Below are 9,044 nucleotides of genomic sequence, written 5' to 3'. Positions count from 1 at the left end.
GATTACCAATGTTCTCATATCTTAGCTGTTGATGATATCTACACATTACAGCTACTCTCGACACAACATTGCTTATTTTACCTCTTTCTTTGAATATCACATTTTCAAGACTTGCTTATTTCTTTTTTATTATCAACTTTCCATGCCATATTCACTTCGTTTTCATTACCTGATAAGAAAATGGGAAGAAACCATAAACAAGAATTACATAAAATTAAAAAAAAGCATCTGAAAGGATAAATCCTTAAAACCTTAAATCCTTGAATAAAAACTGCTTTGAAGTAAGATTATAAATCATTTCACATAATTGATGAGTCTTACTTAAAAACAGTTTTTATTCACAATTTCGGATGTCAGCAATATTTTGATTACGAAGCACCGTTCCCTTAAAATAAGCCTGCCTTTGTTATGATGTGCCGAAATGCAAACACTGCATGGGGACTTTTAGATTTGCACGACGACAACGAAGACTGCTACGTGTGACATCCTTTTAAGGCACTACCAGTGCCTGCCTTAAAAGGACGTCACACGTAACAGTCCACGCAAATCTAAAAGTCCCTATTGCTACTGAGTTCAATTTCCCCTGTTGTTTAATTGTGTACAATTTGCGTTTAGTTTACTTCCTCTTTGAGGCGTTATTATGCTACAGTGTAACATGTCTAACTGTGCATGTCTATAATGTCTTATATTCATTATTGTACTCTAGTAATCATCTATGATACAGTGTAACATGCTAACTGTGACTATAATGTGTTAAATCCATTGGACACGACACTCTATATAAAGGTGCATTTTAAAAACTGTTTTTCCTTCTTATGCAAGGATAGATCGATGCTTCCAGCCAACCACATGAAGATCCTCCTCCACCAGTCAGTGGCGGACCCATGGGGGGGGGGGGGGGGGGTGCGATTTTTCAAATTTCGAGGGCCCCCCAAAAAATGCTCACTACCCCCTAGCTGTTTCGCCTTCGTCGCTAAATATTCTCTCACGAATTGGGCCCCCTCCCCTCCCGCCGGCTGGATCCGCCCCTGCCACCAATCACCGCCTCTAATGTCCCACCACATTATCTTTCTATCAACATTATTGATCACATTATTGTTTATCATAATCATTATCTCCAGTATAGGGAATAAAAGTAAGTAACCTTAGCATATGCAAGTGTATATATTTGAAGGAGGTGGGTCCTTGTATATACCACGCCCCGGGTTCCCCTATATTATATACATGTACAATCTTCATTATTATGTTCCTAACACGCATCAATGATCAATGCTAAATAAAACTCAATTTCAGTGTGTGCAATCAAAGAATCAAAATTTTCCTTCAGCATGAATGCAAGCTGTCTATTATTTTTTATATAAATAAACAGTTTCTTTCAAAATGCAGCTTCATTTCAGCACCCAAGCTCACAATCAATAAACAGGTACTACCCCCGCTCGTACCTCTTCGAACAAAAGCGTATTTTCGTAATGTAATCAAATTTAATGCACACATCTTTCAGTGTCTCGCTATTGTAACATGGCAATTAACACAACTTTATGCATTAAAGGACTACACTGTACATTACTACAATGTCTATTTAGAGTATATCCGAAAGCTTTTCACTGTCCCAAACTCATCAAACGAGCCTCCGCAATCATGTGGTGATATAAAGAAGTGAGAAATTGTTGCAATAATTGAATATATTTACACTTATACTACAATGAATTCGTTAGTTAAATTTCACAAAGTTAAACTGTCAAGCAACTTAGTTATACAGTGCGTATAGAAAAAGGTGTACCCAACTTTGGTAACTTCTAATTAAAAAGTTATAACTTATGTAACCTTCGAATCATTTATTATGGTAAAGTGTAACTTGTACCCTGTCTAATGATACCATATTCATAATTGAGCTGTCACAGATGACCGAGCAGCAGGCTTTTCAAACAGTATTGTAAAAATCCTCTTGTACCAAGTTTGGGCTGAAGCAGTGAATGCTGATCAAAAGCCATTATGTTTGTGTTACCTCTTTCCAGACACGTTTGCTCATTTATTTTTATTGACTATTGGGCTGTTGTAAAGAAATTGTGTTGATATCAACTCAAACTCAAGGAAATGCATATTACAAGCAAAATGTGTTATATTCTCTTCGACTATAATGAATACAATGTTGACTTTATTCGCATCTCTTGTTTGAGGTATTAACCTTTTGAGTTTTACAAATGGATAACATTTATTTGGGATGCTTTTTAAAAATGAAAGTCTACTGTCAATTTCTTTGATACTTATCATCATATGTGTTATTTTTTGCATTTGAGTTTTGTTGCCTTTGAGTTTTCAAAAGTTACGAAACCGGTATTCGAGATGCTCCTTATGCTCCTTACGCATTTGAAATGGCGCAGCGGACAAGTGAGCAGAGAGAACTTCCATATCATGAGACAAGAAGTTGGTAGGCTGTTCAAAACAATAAAAGGGTTATTCAATGGATTGTAACTAGATTCTTTAAAAGCCTGGATATATTTTTAAAGACCCTGGTCCTCAGTCACTCGTGACAGAATGTTATGAATAGGGTATCATTTGACAGAAAAACAGTTACAATGATTTTTTTTTTAAAATGACATCATGGGTATTTCCCTAAAATTCACCAAAGTTTTTTTGAAGGTCATCAATATTTCATCATAACCTGCACCTCTAAGCAAGTTAAATTCAATGGCCATTGACTTATATTTTATTGTCAGTAATTATGTTGAAATAAGCTTTTGTACCTTATATAAACATAGAAGTATCTCTTTTATCGAATAAATTCCCGTCTTTAGTTGTAATTTACACGATGTACTAGCTTTTGAAAATGTTAATTATACAAAAATATGGCATGACATTAAAGCTGACATGTTTATATATATATATAGCAAATGGCCTTGATTAACTGGTATTAAAAAAAAATTATTTGTAGAATCAGTTTAAGGCTATATATTTGTTGGTGTCAAACAATAATCTTTTGATCCCTTGTTGACCATACATTGCGAGACAAACGAACGTCACTAGCGATATTATTTTCGATAATAATCTAACAGTTATACTACTTGATTGAAAACATAGATATTCGTTTTAATGCTGAAAATATGAGGTTCTTAGAAAATAATGTTCAATATCGGAATCTTAAAAGAGTTTCGGTAAGTATATTATGGCGTTTCGATGGTAAAGTTATCATTAGGTCATCCTTCTCATGTAGTAGAAATTACGAGGAAACGGGAAAAGGTACGGAAAGAGGGAGGTTGTGTCATCATATTAATTTCGTTTTTTCGCCATTTTCCCTCTTTCCCCTCTCCCTTTCTGTTTTTCATTTTCAATTTCCCCCTCATTTGCTCCATATCTTCTTCCTCTTTTTCAATTCTCTTTGAATTTGTTAAAAGGGACGTTTTTGTTCTTTGTGACGGCATTGAATATTCTCAAGCAAGCAAATTTCATGAAATTTTGCAAAGATCTTGTATTTAATCCCTTTTCAGCTCTTCCTCTAGAAAAAAACGGGGAGGGGGGGGGGGCTTATCATATTCACGATGAAAAAGGGAAAGAAAAGAAAATACACGCAAGATAACATTTCACGTGTTGAAAAAGAAAAAGACACATGTTGGATTTGATTGAATATTAAATCTAAATACTGTCAAAAAGTAGGTGAGATAAAGAATGTGCTTTTCACATCATTAAGCAACTATTTAAACCATATAGCTATTCACTGAAAAATGACCCTACTCCGTACTTCTGTCAACTTGTATTATCTAGGATTAGGTTTGGTTTTAGTAATTCTTTCCTAACTACATGCCAACCCATTTCTGTCCGTTAACAACTTACAGAGTTGCACCAATTCATTTCCGTTTTTGCCAAATTTGAAATATCTATACCAGTGACTTAAATCTCTGCAGCTTTAATATCATTTATCAGGATTTGTTCAACCTTTCGTTATTCTTTTACTGTGATTTTTCTACTAAATACAATCAGGTTGAATGCAATGGTAAGTTTTTCAATTCAAATCATCTCCTGACATTACGTCATTTGCCAAGCATCTAAATTAATGTATCGTCATTTAAATTTCACCGAGAAGGAAGATGGGAGATTCTGCTTCTGCCTGGATGTTTAAATACAATACTCTGTCTTTAAATGAAGACCCTTTGGGTAAACAAGGATTGCTCCCCAGGGAGTGAAGATAGTGCGCACAACGTTGGCCTTATGCCAAAAGGGCCTTAACTGTTTTTGGCCATTCCGAGATAATTGCGTTTAAGTTTTGGCTCTCTAATAATCAAAAGTGTGTGATCGTTTTTTTGTTTTTGAAGCCAATTTCGATAAATGTGTTAAGTTATTAAGTTTTACATGAAATGTGTTAAATGCGTTATAAAATATTCAGAATTTTACATGCTATGTGCAAAAAATATGTTAGGGCCTTTTTGGCATGAAGCTTGAATGTAGCGTATTTATGCCAGAAGGGCCGTAACCTACGCGGCGTTATGCCAAAAGGGCCTTAACCTGCCGTTATTATCGTACGCGCGAATAGTTAGCGCCCTTCTGGCATAAAGAGATTTTCTTGTTTCGCAACACCTTTGGTTTGCCAGAAAGCCCCTCATATGGCTACTGGATCACGAAAACTGATAAAACTGATTAATTAAAATGTTAGAAAAAGTATTTTTGATATCTTAATATTTTTATTAATATAATGCAGCTTTCGCTAAAGTTATTTTTTAGAGATCGTACATTTAGGACACCTTTTTCGTTGTTTATTTTCATCACAGTCCAACGAGTCGGTCGCATTTCATGCATCCACACCTAATTTAAATGTCACTCAGATTTTACGATCTAAATTCATGACATATACTTTCAGTGATTATTTTAAGTACATTGTGTCTATTGTAGACTAATCATGTTTTTAATGGTGTTTCTACTGATATTTATTGAATTAAATGGAAATTACGAAATAATCTGTCATTGATAAAAGATTTGCCGTGTAGGTTAAGGCCCTTTTGGCGTAAGGAAAAAGATGGGATACGCGTTTTAAGGCCCTTTCGAAATTCATAATTATCTTCATAAATAAATCGAATTTAAACAAGTGAAGCACATCATTTTAAAGAGAATGTTGAAATCTACAAGGTGATGTTAATAACTCAATAACCCCCAAAATCGGGTTAAGGCCCTTTTGACATACGGCCAACGAGAATCAAATGACATGCAATAACCGAATCAAAGATCATATTAATTGTAGAATACTTTGAGCAACTATCAAGATTCAAGATTCAAATGAGGTTTTATTCAAGACTTGTCAAAAAGTCCAAAGACTAAAAATGCAAGTTTACATCAAACATACAGTCATATAAAAAAGCATTCAAAAACATATATATATATATATATATATATATATATATATATATATATATGTATAAAGAAAACATAGCAAATGGGAACAAATAAATAACAATAAATAAATGTTTACATCAAAACATCAAAGCAGTAACAAACAAAACCAACAACAACAAAACTAAAAATATACAAGATATGAAATATTGCTAGCAAAAATGAATAGATGTTTACATCAAAACAAATAAAATGTATACAGATACGTGAATTCAATTAACTGTAACATAGGAAAAACTGCGATAAAATGCAATACAAATTATATTCAGAAGGTATAATGAGTATTACAAAATATTACAATTGGAGTCTTGGCAGTGTGCTAATCACAAGTGTGACATGAGTACATTATGTACACTGTCGCTAATAACGTTAAAATATTTTTTTTACCCCAATTTATGGAATTATTTTGACAATAATTTATTCCTAATAAATCTAGATAATAGTAAACATTCTCAGATTATATTGAATAATAATTTGCAAGTGTTTGTTTTGCGTGACTGCTAAAGCATGTGTATGCTAATATGCTTATCAACTAGAGGACCTGCGCCCTTAAGTCATAAATGACAGTAATGAGGATTAATGCCCCACAAAAGGGTACTAATATAGCACATCGACACGGTTTTGATCCTGGGGCCTCAGAGTTACGAGGCCATTGCTGTGCCACTGAACCATGATTGTACGCAGCGAGGGGGGGGGGGGGGGGGCTAGGGTAGACGGCAGTTCCCACATATTAAAAAAAAGAAAAGAAAATGCAATAAATTATCAATAATTCTTTGAATTCCCCCCGGTCCCCAACATAATCAAATCTTCTGTGTGCCCATGCCTTGAGCCATAATGTTAAAAATAATTCCATAAATTGGAGTAAAAAAAAAATTCCAACGTTATGAGCGACAGTGTATAAACATATCGCACATGAAGACAATGGACGTCCTTAGATATTATTGGTTACAGTATGAATAGCAGATAATTAAAGAATGTTGTACTGTAAAACATCATCAGAAGAGAGAGAGAGAGAGAGAAAGGTGGAGAGGAGGAGGGAGAGACAGAAAGTGAGAGAGAAAAACAGAGAGGAGGAAGGAGAGACGAAGGGAGAAAGAGGAAGAGGCAGAGAGAGCACAGAGATAGAGACAGACATAGAGCTGAGAGAGAGAGAGGGAATGGGAGTGAAATAGAAATAAAGAGGAAAGATCAGAACTGAATAAGAGAAAAGTAAATTTGAAAAGTAGCAAGTTCAAATAGAGAAAAAAAGATGAGAGAGTGAGAGGAAGGATACAAGTACATGCAATATCAAAATACGAATGAATGGAAGAACCCGCTATGCCAATCATCATGACAGTTAATATTGCACATAATTATATTGCTGAAATACTATCGAGCAAATAGGGGTGTACAGGAGATAAATAGATACATGTACATGTTAGAATAAAGATAACACAATGATGATATTAATAAAAGTATAGAAAATTTCGATTAACAATTCCCTATAAAACCTTTAATTACAAAATGTCTAAATAAACCAATATGACAATTTCATGAACTGGGAACTTTAAAAAATAGGCCTAATTTTCAACGTACACAGGCCTATAAAATAAAGATAAATACAAACATTTAATATTTCGTTTAATGTTTGCTATCATGAGTCCCCCATGCTACCGGTTGTCAAAGTTTGCGAATAAGCGTCCTTACCTGAATATTATGTCGCCAGTCGAAGGCGAAACCAAAGGCCGAGCTGACTGTCAGATATTACTGCAAAAACAACGCCTTCGAAGACCATGTTACCACACGATCCTTGTATAAACTAGGCTAGAATCGCATGAAACTCCGTGATTTTGTTTATTCAATTGAAAGCACAACCACCCTGGTTGATACCCTCTCTTGATAACAAACGCAGAACTGATCGTGCACCAAACGGAGCAATTAGCCAATCGCATATACTCACCACCCCACTGGCGTACTGATGGGGGGGGGGGGGGTTCCCCAAAAACAATCAAACGTGGATTATTTCTAATCGATACAAGTGCTTTCCAAATGTTGCTGAAATGACATGATTTTCCGGGATTTTTTCTCACTTTTGTGTAAATTATACTTTATATGCGTTTTTGAAAAATAACAAATTTACAGTCGGGCAAAATATATGCTTATCAAGAAGCCTCCATGTCAGGTCACGGGGAACGACGGGGCTAGGCGCCCCCTCAATTTATTCAAAAAGTAGGTTAGAGAGAAATAGAAAGACAGAAATAACGAAAGAATAGTGACCTGCCAGTGTCACAAATGAGGTATCAAAATATGCTCATCTGACGGTGATTAAAATATGCCTAAAATCCCTGAGCTTTTGGGGCCCCATCCTTTGACCCCCGCCGGGGCTTTGCCTCGGGACCCCACGCCAATTTACGCTCCACTCGCTACGTTCTACCTGATCGTAAACACTTTAGCCCCCCCCCCCCCACATTGTAAAGCGTTCCGCGGGGCCCGCATGAACGTAAGAGTGGTGGTGATGCGGATTTTCGTTACCCCCCCCCCCCCATATTTTTTGCTCAATACGCCACTGAGTCCACCCCTCCGTTCTCTCTACAATATAAACACCTGATTTATACTTTACCTCGTGACAGATAGATCATGGTATTGTCCACGGAGAGATCAAGAATAGTGAACAGCCACCATGTATTTGCCATACGCTCTACTTGACGCATTCATTCGTCTAACGGGGAAAGAGGAAGTATATTATTCATAATTATGTTTTTGTGTTGCGTGCAAGAATGAAAGGATCTGCCATGAAATGTCAAGTCCAAAAAACCCCTATTCCATAAAAGTAAAATCTAGGATCTGAATCTATTCTAGTTTTGATAAACAGAATGTTGTTTGTCTTATCCCATTATCCCTGAAATATTTTGAACAAACATGAAATACTTCCATTTTTTCTTCTTTTTTAAAAAATAATGTTTTATGTAAGTTGGTGCATAATACTATCTTTGTCCATTATGGCTGATTTGAAAAGCCTGAAAGCTTTGGATAAATCATCATGGTATTTTCAGAACGAAAATAGATAGGCCTGACCCTAAACATTTCTGTTAAATAAAAAACCTGTCTAGTGTTTATTTGTGGCCTCATGAAGTATGTATGCTACTATCATGATGTTTTCTATCATCATTAATCCCATCTTTCCCTTCTATCTTTCCTAGCAAGAATGATCCTTGGAGTGCATCCAAGAACCCACATAAAAGATTTATTTCTTGCTTACAATGGAAAAACAAACACTCAAAATGGAAGGTTCCTAGATTGAGCGAAGTTTACAAATGTATCAATGGAATGCCCCCCCCCCCCCTAGTTTTTAAGCCAACGTTTCACAAAACCGCAATAGTACAAAAGCCACTGCCTCTTTTAAAAAAACGGGTATTATTGTTAACGAGAGTGGTAAACATACTTTTTTGTACTTTGGGTCTAAGCAATGGAATAAATTAAATGCCGAACAGAGATTAGCCCCATCACTCAATTGTTTTAAAGTAACGTTTGTATAACTGTTTTTGTACTATCCGGAGTCTATACATATTCTATATCCGTTGTTTTTATTATGCAGTGCCCTCAGGGATATTTGTTTGTTAAGAGGCAACCCTGTTGAAAAAGAACTGTAAATAAATATGATTACTGTTGTATTTCACAGAGACACGTTT

Source organism: Strongylocentrotus purpuratus, unplaced genomic scaffold (assembly GCF_000002235.5).
Source record: "Strongylocentrotus purpuratus isolate Spur 01 unplaced genomic scaffold, Spur_5.0 spur5_scaffold_15, whole genome shotgun sequence".
Taxonomy (NCBI): Eukaryota; Metazoa; Echinodermata; class Echinoidea; order Camarodonta; family Strongylocentrotidae; genus Strongylocentrotus; species Strongylocentrotus purpuratus.
This window is presented reverse-complemented; position numbering follows the sequence as displayed.